This window comes from Callithrix jacchus, chromosome 1, assembly GCF_049354715.1.
Source record: "Callithrix jacchus isolate 240 chromosome 1, calJac240_pri, whole genome shotgun sequence".
Classification (NCBI taxonomy): domain Eukaryota; kingdom Metazoa; phylum Chordata; class Mammalia; order Primates; family Cebidae; genus Callithrix; species Callithrix jacchus.
Genome location: NC_133502.1, coordinates 67,864,890 through 67,874,233, shown reverse-complemented (window position 1 = coordinate 67,874,233; position 9,344 = coordinate 67,864,890). Strand labels below are relative to the sequence as shown.

The window sequence follows — 9,344 nt, the reverse complement described above, 5'->3', positions numbered from 1 at the left end:
TCCCCTCCTCCCTTCCTTCCTTCCTTCCTTCCTCCCCGTCCCCCTTCTTCTCCTCCCCCCCTCCCTCCTCCCCCCTTCTCCCCTCCTCCCAGTCCCCCCCCTTCCTCCCTTCCACCCTTCCTCCCTTCCTCCCTTCCTCTCTTCCTCCGCCCTCTGAGCGTTCCCACACATCATTCTCCAGCCTCTTTCTCACTGCATCCTCAGGCTCTGGGAAGCTGAGTGACTCCCCTGAGGTGATCTAAACTCAGGTCTGTCCGGCTCACCAGTATTTTTTTTCCATTCTCTTATGCAGAGGAGAACTAGTAAGGCCGCCTTAATACTAACCTGTGGGCTTAAGCCCTAGTTCCCTGCCTACTGACCAGGCGTTCATTCCCTAAAGAGCATAAATGTGACTTACGGATGCCAGCCCACCCACCTCCCAGTCCCACACTGCAACTACAGACATCACTATTGGGAGAAGTCCTAACCATTATGATAAATTCTATTGTTTGCTGAGAACAATGGCAAGGAAACACTGGCTGTCCCTGCCACCACCACAGGTGGAAAACTGCTTGGGGCATTCTAAAGTAGCAAAATAGTACATGTATATCATACACCAGTTAAAACAATTCTTTAAGTACAGGATATGTGCCTGCCCCTGTGGCTCCCTCATGGAGAATGCTTTCTAGTTTGTCTGTTAGCAGTGGTAAGCAGGCACCAGCTGCCTAACTAGTTTATTTTTGTTTTATGAGAAAACAAAGAACACCTGTTCGTTAATAATAACCTGTTCAGAGAATAAATATGTGGGTCAAAGTCTCCTCGAGGCCCTCAGCCAGGAATGCTCTCAGCCCCCTGAGGCTCTCAGCTCAGAAGGCTGTTGGCCCCCGATAGTCACCCACTTTGCTGTTCTATCTGGGTGTCTGTTCCTTAATTCCTTCAGCGCTGCTTGCATGGGGGTCCCTACAGCTGAGCTGGTCTCAGAACGGCACCATGGAGCTCCGCAGGGCAACTGTTTCTTACTCCTCTAAGTGACTTGCCAGTGGACCAGAGATATCCTCAGTCTCCTCTTTCTCAACAAATGGCAGCAGGTTGGTGGGGATGTGACGCTGCCAGGTTTACTAAGCCTGGGTAAGACTGGGGGCAGCTGGGGACAGAAAGGGAGTTTGCCCCAGAGAGGGTGTTCATGGAAGGAAAGAGAGGGAGAGAAGAGAAGCAGAAATTCCACAGGCAATCATATAATTCAAGAACAAATGATAGGTTTGTTCACCCCTAGGTTCCTGAATCCTCCAGTCTTCTGTCAACCTGCCCTGCTCACATATCCAGGTACCCTCACACACCTGAGCCAATCCAGTCGGCTGTTTTCTGGGATATGCTAGGGAAACCCACATGCTGCTGAGGACTGGTGCCCCAAGTCAGCCTCGCGGTTTAAAGACAGTGGTCCTCGGGGCTGTGCAGAAGGGCTCTGCGCTAAAAACAGTTCTGCTATTTACTAAGTATGTGTTGGGCAAGTTACTTAACATCTCTGAGTTCACTTCCCTGAGCTGTAAAACGCGTTGATGGGGCTTAAACGAGATGATGGAAGTGCCTGCAGCAGCACCCGATAGATCATGTCACAATCCTGGGTTGACCCTGGTCTCTGCCCCAGGGAGTTCTGAATTGTCATGTCCCAAACTGCAGACTCAGTGCCCTCCGAGAATGTCGCCCCTCTCCTCCCACCTCTAGAAGTTTGAGTAACTTCTTTCCTGTTTATTGAGAGATCCACCCAGTGTCCGCTCATTCCCTCCTGTCCCTCTGGGAATTTCCTCCATCAATTTTTGCTTCCTTTTTCATATCTGTCACCTGAGCTTCTAAATATTGATCTCTCTTCATCCTAAAAATATTTCTGTGCCTCATCCCTGGAGGCTCAAATGTGATCTTCCTTCTCTTTACCATCACACTTCTAAAAATAATGATTGGCATTTCTTGAATGTTTCTCTTGAAGGTCCTCTTGTGAACTCCTAGTGCCAATACCAGCCATGCCTTGGGGTCAGCACTTCCTCCTGCCACCTCTCTGCACCTTCAGCTCCATCCTGGAACTTTCCTGACAGCCCCTCGGTCCTCATCTCAAGTCATCTGTAACATTTAATGTGACTAAGACTTCCTTCTTTAAAAATCTTTCGCCTCCAGACGCCCGGGTGGCTCACGCCTGTAATCCTAGCATTTCAGGAGGCCAAGGTGGGCGGATCACGAGGTCCAGAAATTGAGACCATCATGGTGAAACCTCGTCTCTACTAAAAATACAAATCAAACTTGCCCAGCTGGACCCTGTCCTTTCACAACAGCTGGGATTCCACAGGCAGTTAAAGTCAAGCAACCAGTAGTTCAGCAGCCTTTAGGAGGCAATGAAAAACAGGTGACCAAACTCACATGCCTCTGCATTGACCATTCAGAAATCTGGACAGATGATGCCAGGGAACACCATAATACCTACTAGTTTCCTCCAGCTTCCACTCTAAAGCAAATTACTCTGCCTAGAAATAAAATTCTGTCACTTCAAGCACCTCCTACTCAGAAAAATGAAATAAAAGAGAATAGAACAACATGATTCGGAGATGAAGATGACATCAATGATGTGACTTCTATCACAGGGGTCAACCTTAATGAAGAAAATGCCTGTATCTTAGCAACAAGTGAAAAGTATATCCTGTGTAGTAATACCAGGATATTTCTGAAAAGCTGGATCAACTGGAGAAGCAGAGAAAGGATTTAGAACTAAGAGAAATGTTACTTAAGGCAGCCAAGAGTCATTCTACTAAAGAAGACCCAGAACAGCTGAGATTAAAGCAGAAAGCCAGATTACAGCAGTTGGAACTTGCACAGATACAGCATAGAGATGCTCTTGCAGCTACTGAACCAAGGAAGAACAGACCACTAGAATCTGGAAGTGAGGGTTTAAAAGACAACCTTCTTGCTTCTGAGACATCCAGCCTGAGAGCCACCAAATAGTTGCTTCATCCAAGAATCACGAGAATCTGCCTCAGGGACTTGATATTTTGTATGGCACAGGAACGGGAGATGAAGTATTCTCGAACTCTATATCTGGCCCTTCTGAAGTGACCACTCCACTCTCCATCCAGATCCTTGCTATTTATTGCCAAAGAAAACACAAAGAGCATTGTTGCACTGTCCTGAAATTTCAATTTCTGGAAAATAATCACCAATACAAAAGCATTGTTTACAGTCAGAAACTTTATTAAGTCTTACCTATCCATTCCATGTGGCTGTTACAGACTAGAATTGTCTTTGTCTTTTGAAAATCAGTTATGAAATGCACTTTGCACAGAATTAGGCATCTGCCTACCTGTGCACATAATTACAGCAAGTTAAGGCTCTGTTTGTTACTACCTGCCTCATTTGCCAAATTGTAACATGTGAGGAGTCCTTTCCTAATATAGTGTGCATTGAGATGCCAGAGAAAGGAAGAGGCACTACAAGAAAATACAAAAATGACTATTTCATTCTATATTGAACCTGTCCCAAAGTGGTAGGTGTTCTGGGCTGGAATCAGAAGTTGCTTAGCTAACTATGACAGTCCCTTTCTGTACATGACAGGCCAGAGTAGGGTCTGTGGTAACTTTGTTTGGCTGAGTCCCAGTGTTGTCAAAATGAGACAAATGGGGATAGATCATGCCTGGGGTTGCTAATTCTCTGTTTCCTATCACCATGTGCTGTTTCTGATACCAAGTGAGGGGACATCCTTGTCAAGGAAACAAGGATTTTAGTCCTTAAAATGGAATCTACCGATATATCTTGTAAAAATGGAAAAGGTGGAAAGTATTGGAAGGAATGATGGCGCATTGCATTCAAACTGATGAAGGGAATGTGAAAATGGAATCTAGAACAGGGAATGTGCTTCATAAGCCCAAGAGGGGAAGGGGAAGAATCAGAACTCCAAAACTATTGGTACATGTTTTATTGATGAGAAAAAAATTACAGTACAACCAGAATGGAGACTGTACCAGATGTTTTCAAATTATAGTACTTCAAAAGCAAGATGTTATTTTTTGTTTTGTATTGTTTTAAATCCCAAGAAGGATGGTTTTTGTAGTTCCTCTGTCATAATATCTTTTAGTTATCGTAAGTTTTAAGCGCATTGGCACATTTAAAAAATCCTAATTGATGATGAGAAAATTTTAACAATAGGACTTTATGTTGGGTTCTGTACTTAAAAGGTACTGTCAGTATCTCACTCTTGGGGATATGAGCTCTAAATATGAGAAGCAAGTTATATGTGTTCACCTGAGGAAGAAGCTGAGAGACAAAGCTAACCCGCTTTGAAAAAAGAAAAATTCCACGTTTGTGGAATACAGCTGGTGAAAACTAATCACTGTAGTTAGAATCACATACAGAAAAAGATGATTGAATCCTCCAAGATTTTTCAAAAATGGGAAATGCTATACTTAGAAGAATTCAGAGGGAAAAAAAAACCACCCCATGGATGTTATTCTTCATCCCGTTCTTTCCATTGGGACTGTTACGGCCATATTCTATGCTAGAGTAAATTCTAAATTGGCCACATTTTCATTTTGTTTCAGCAAGTTAGTAAGTAAATTGCTATAAATTATGTGTATGTTAAAGGAGTACTTTAAGAAGAGATCTTTGAGGAGTCCCTAGAAACCCAGTAGTGCCTCAACAGGCAGACAAGCAACCTTATCAAACAGCTTCCTGAGATCACAGCCAGGTAAATCCACGAAGATGGGGAAAAACCAGCACAAAAAAAGATGAAACCATCAAATACCAGAACATCTCTTCTCCTTCAAGGGATCACAACTCCTCAACAACACGGGAACACAACATGACTGAGAAAGAGTGCAACAAATTGACAGAAACAGACTTCAGAAGGTAGATAATAACAAACTTTTCTGAGCTAAAAGAACACATTTTAACTCACTGCAAAGAAACCAAAAACCTTGAAAAAAGGTTAGACGAAATGCTAACTAGAATAACCAGCTTAGAAAAGTACATAAACGACTTGATGGAGTTGAAAAACAGCACGAGAACTACGTGAAGCAAACACAAGTTTTAACAGCCAAATCGATCAAGCAGAAGGATATCAGAAATTAAAGATCAACTTAATGAAATAAAAAGAGAAGGCAAGACAAGAGAAAAAAGAGTGAAAAGAAATGAACAAAGCTTCCAAGAAATATGGGATCATGTGAAAAGACCTAATCTACACTTGATTGGTGTACCTGAATATGACAGGGAGAATGAATCCAAGCTGGAAAACATGTTCCAGTATATTATCCAGGAGAACTTCCCAAGCCTAGCAAGGCAGTCCAACATTCAAATCCAAGAAATACAGAGAACTCCACAAAGATATTCCTCAAGAAGAGCAACCCTAAGGCACAGAATTGTCAGATTCACCAGGGTTGAAATGAAGGAAAAAATGCTAAGGGCAGCCAGAGAGAAAGGGTCAGGTCACCCACAGAGGGAAGCTAATCAGACTCATAGCGGATCTCTTGGTAGAAACCCTAAAAGCCAGAAGAGAGTGGAGGCCAATATTCAACATCCTTAAAGAAAAGAACTTTCAACTCAGAATCTCATATCCAGCCAAACTAAGCTTCATAAGTGAAGGAGAAATAAAATCCTTTATGGACAAGCAATTACTGAGAGATTTCATCACCACCAGACCTGCTCTACAAGAGCTCCTGAAAGAAACACTAAGCACGGAAAGGAACAAGTAGCAGCCACTGCAAAAGCAAACCAGTCAGCAAAGACCAAAAATGCAATGAAGAAAATGAGTCAACTAACAGGCAAGGAAACTAGCCAGTAACAAAATGGCAGGATCAAATTTCACACATTAACAATATTAACATTGAATGTAAATGGCCTAAACACCCCAATCAAAAGACACAGACTGGCAAACTGGATAAAAAGTCAAGACCCATTGGTGTGCTGTTTTCAGGAAACCCATCTCACATACAAACACAAACATAGACTCAAAATAAAGGGATGGAAGAAGATTTACCAGTCAAATGGAGAACAAAAAAAAGAAGGGGTTGCAATCCTAGTCTCTGATAAAATGGACTTCAAACCAACAAAGGTCAAAAGAGACAAGGGCATTACATAATGGTAAAAGGATCAATCCAACAAGAAGAGCTAACTATCCTAAATATATATGCACCCAACACAGGAGCACCCAAATACATAAAACAAGTTCTTAATGACCTAAAACGAGATTTAGACTTCCACACAATAATAGTATGAGACTTCAACACTCCATTGTTAATATTAGACAGATCAATGAGAGAAAATTAACAAGGACATCCAGGACTTGAATGCAGAGCTGGACCGAGCAGACCTAATAGACATATACAGAACGCTCCACCACAAATCCACAGAATATACATTTTTCTCAGCACCACATTGCACTTACTCTAAAATTGACCACATAATTGGCATCAAATCACTCCTCAGAAAATGCAAAAGAATGGAAATCAGAACAGTCTATCAGACCACAGTGCAATCAGATTAGAACTCAGGATTAAGAAACACACTCAAATCCGCACAACCACTTGGAAACTGAACAACTTGCTTCTGAGTGTCGATTGGATAAACAATGAAATGAAGGCAGAAATAAAGATGTTTTTCAAAACCAATCAGAATGAAGATACAACTTACCAGAATCTCTGGGACACCTAAAGCAGTGTTGAGAGGGAAATTTATAGCAATAAATGCCCACATAAGAAACAAGGAAAGATCTAAAATTGACACCTTATCACCAAAATTGAAAGAGCTAGAGGAGGAAGATCAAAAAAATTCAAAAGCTAGCAGAAGACAAGAAATAACCAAGAGCCTGTAATCCCAGCTACACAGGAGGCTGAGGCAGGAGAATTGCCTGAACGCAGGAGGCGGAGGATGCAGTGAGCCGAGATCGTGCCATTGCACTCCAGCCTGGGTAAAAAGAGCGAAACTCCATCTCAAAAAAAAAAAAAAAAAAGAGAGAAATAACCAAGATCAGAGCAGAACTGAAGGAGATAGACACACAAAAACCCCTTCAAAAAAAATCAGTAAATCCAGGAGCTGGTTTATTTTTGAAAAGACCAACAAAACAGACCACTAATCAGACTAATAAAAAACAAAAGAGAGAAGAATCAAATAGATGCAATAAAAAAAAGATAAAGGGGATATCACTACTGATCCCACAGAAATACAAACTACCATCAGAGATTACTATAAACAGCTCTATGCACATAAACCAGTAAACCTGGAAGAAATGGATAAATTCCTGGACACTTGCACTCTCCCAAGACTAAACGAGGAAGAAGTTGAAACCCTAAATAGACCAATAACAAGGGCTGAAGTTGAGGCAGGAATCAATAGCCTACCAACCAAAAAAAGTCCAGGTCTAGATAGATTCACAGCTGAATTCTACCAGACGTACAAACGGGAGCTGGTACAGCTCCTTCTGAAACTATTCCAAACAATACAAAAAGAGAAAATCTTTCCCAACTCATTTTATGAGACCAACATCCTAATACCAAAACTGTGCAGAGACACAACTAAAAAAGAAAAATTCAGGCCAATATCCATGACAAACATCAACACAAAAATCTTCAATAAAATACTGGCAAATAGAATGCAACAGCAAATCTAAAAGCTTATTCATCATGATCAAGTAGTCTTCATCCCGGGGATGCAAGGCTGGTTCAACATACACAAGTCTATAAATGTAATCCATCACATAAACAGAAACAAAGACAAAACCCACATGATTATCTCAATAGATGTAGAGAAGGCCTTTGACAAAATTCAACAGCTCTTTATGCTGAAAACCCTCAATAAAACTAGGTATCAATGGTACATATCACAAAATAATAGAAGCTATTTACAACAAACCCACAGCCAATATCATACTGAATGGGCAAAAACTGGACACATTTCCTTTGAAATCTGGCACTAGACAAGGATGCCCTCTCTCACCACTCCTATTCAATATAGTATTGGAAGTTCTAGCCAGAGGAATCAGGCAAGAAAAAGAAATAAAGGGTATTCAACTAGGAATAGGAAGCCAAATTGTCTCTATTTGCTGATGACATAATTGTATATTTAGAGGACTCCGTCATCTCAGCCCAAAATCTCCTTAAACTGATAAGCAATTTCAGCAAAGTCTCAGGATACAAAATCAATGTGCAGAAATCACAAGCATTTCTATACACCAATAACAGACAAACAGAGAGCCAAATCAAAAGTGAACTCCCATTCACAATTGCTACAAAGAAAATAAAATACCTTGGAATATAACTAACAAAGGATGTAAAGGACCTCTTCAAGGAGAACTACAAACCACTGCTCAATGAAATAAGAGAGGACACAAACAGATGAAAAAACATTCCATGCTCATGGTTGGGAAGAATCAACATCGCCAAAATGGCCCTACTGCTTAAAGTGATTTAGATTCAACGCTAACTCCATCAAGCTACCAATGACCTTCTTCATAGAACTGGAAAAAACCACTTCAAACTTCATATGAAACCAAAAGAGAGCCCGTATAGCCAAAACAATCCTGAGCAAAAAGAACAAAGCTGGAGGCATCATGCTGCCTGACTTCAAACAATACTACAAGGCTACAGTAATCAAAACAGCTAGGTACTGGTACCAGAACAGAGATATAGACCAATGGAACAGAACAGAGGCCTCAGAAGCAACATCATACATCTACAACCATCTGCTCTTTGACAAACCTGACAAAAACAAGCAATGGGGAAAGGATTCCCTGTTTAATAAATGGTGTTGGGAAAACTGGCTAGCAATGTGCAGAAAGCAGAAACTGGACCCCTTCCTGACACCTTACACTAAAATTAACTCCAGATGGATTACAGACCTAAACATAAGACCTAACACCATAAAAACCCTAGAAGAAAACCTAGGCAAAATCATTCAGGACACAGGCATAGGCAAAGACTTCATGAGTAATATACCAAGAGCAATGGCAACAAAAGCCAAAATAGACAAATGGGATCTGATTAAACTCCAGAGATTCTGTACAGCAAAGGAAACAATCATTAGAGCAAACCAGTAACCAAAAAGAATGTGAAAAAATTTTGCAATCTACCCATCTGACAAAGGGCTAATATCCAGAATCTACAAAGAACGAAAACACATTTATAAGAAAAAAAAAAAAAAAAAACCCATTCAAAAGTGGGCAAAGGATATGAACAGACACTTTACAAAAGAAGATGTCTATGAGGCCAATAAACATATAAAAAATGCTCATCATCACCAGTCATTAGATGAATGCAAATCAAAAGCACATTGAGATACCATCTCATGCCAGTTAGAATGGCAATCATTAAAATATCTGGAGACAACAGATGCTGGAAAGG

The 9,344-nt window shown here is 41.1% G+C and overlaps 1 long non-coding RNA gene across 1 annotated transcript; it reads left to right on the top strand.

Annotated features, from left to right (window-relative positions):
- Nucleotides 1-792: 792 nt before the first annotated feature.
- On the top strand, nucleotides 793-5,129 carry LOC144581168 (uncharacterized). The gene is made up of 2 exons (XR_013531700.1): nucleotides 793-1,067; nucleotides 1,961-5,129. It is a non-coding gene; the product is annotated as an uncharacterized LOC144581168 (long non-coding RNA).
- The last annotated feature ends 4,215 nt before the right edge of the window (nucleotides 5,130-9,344 follow it).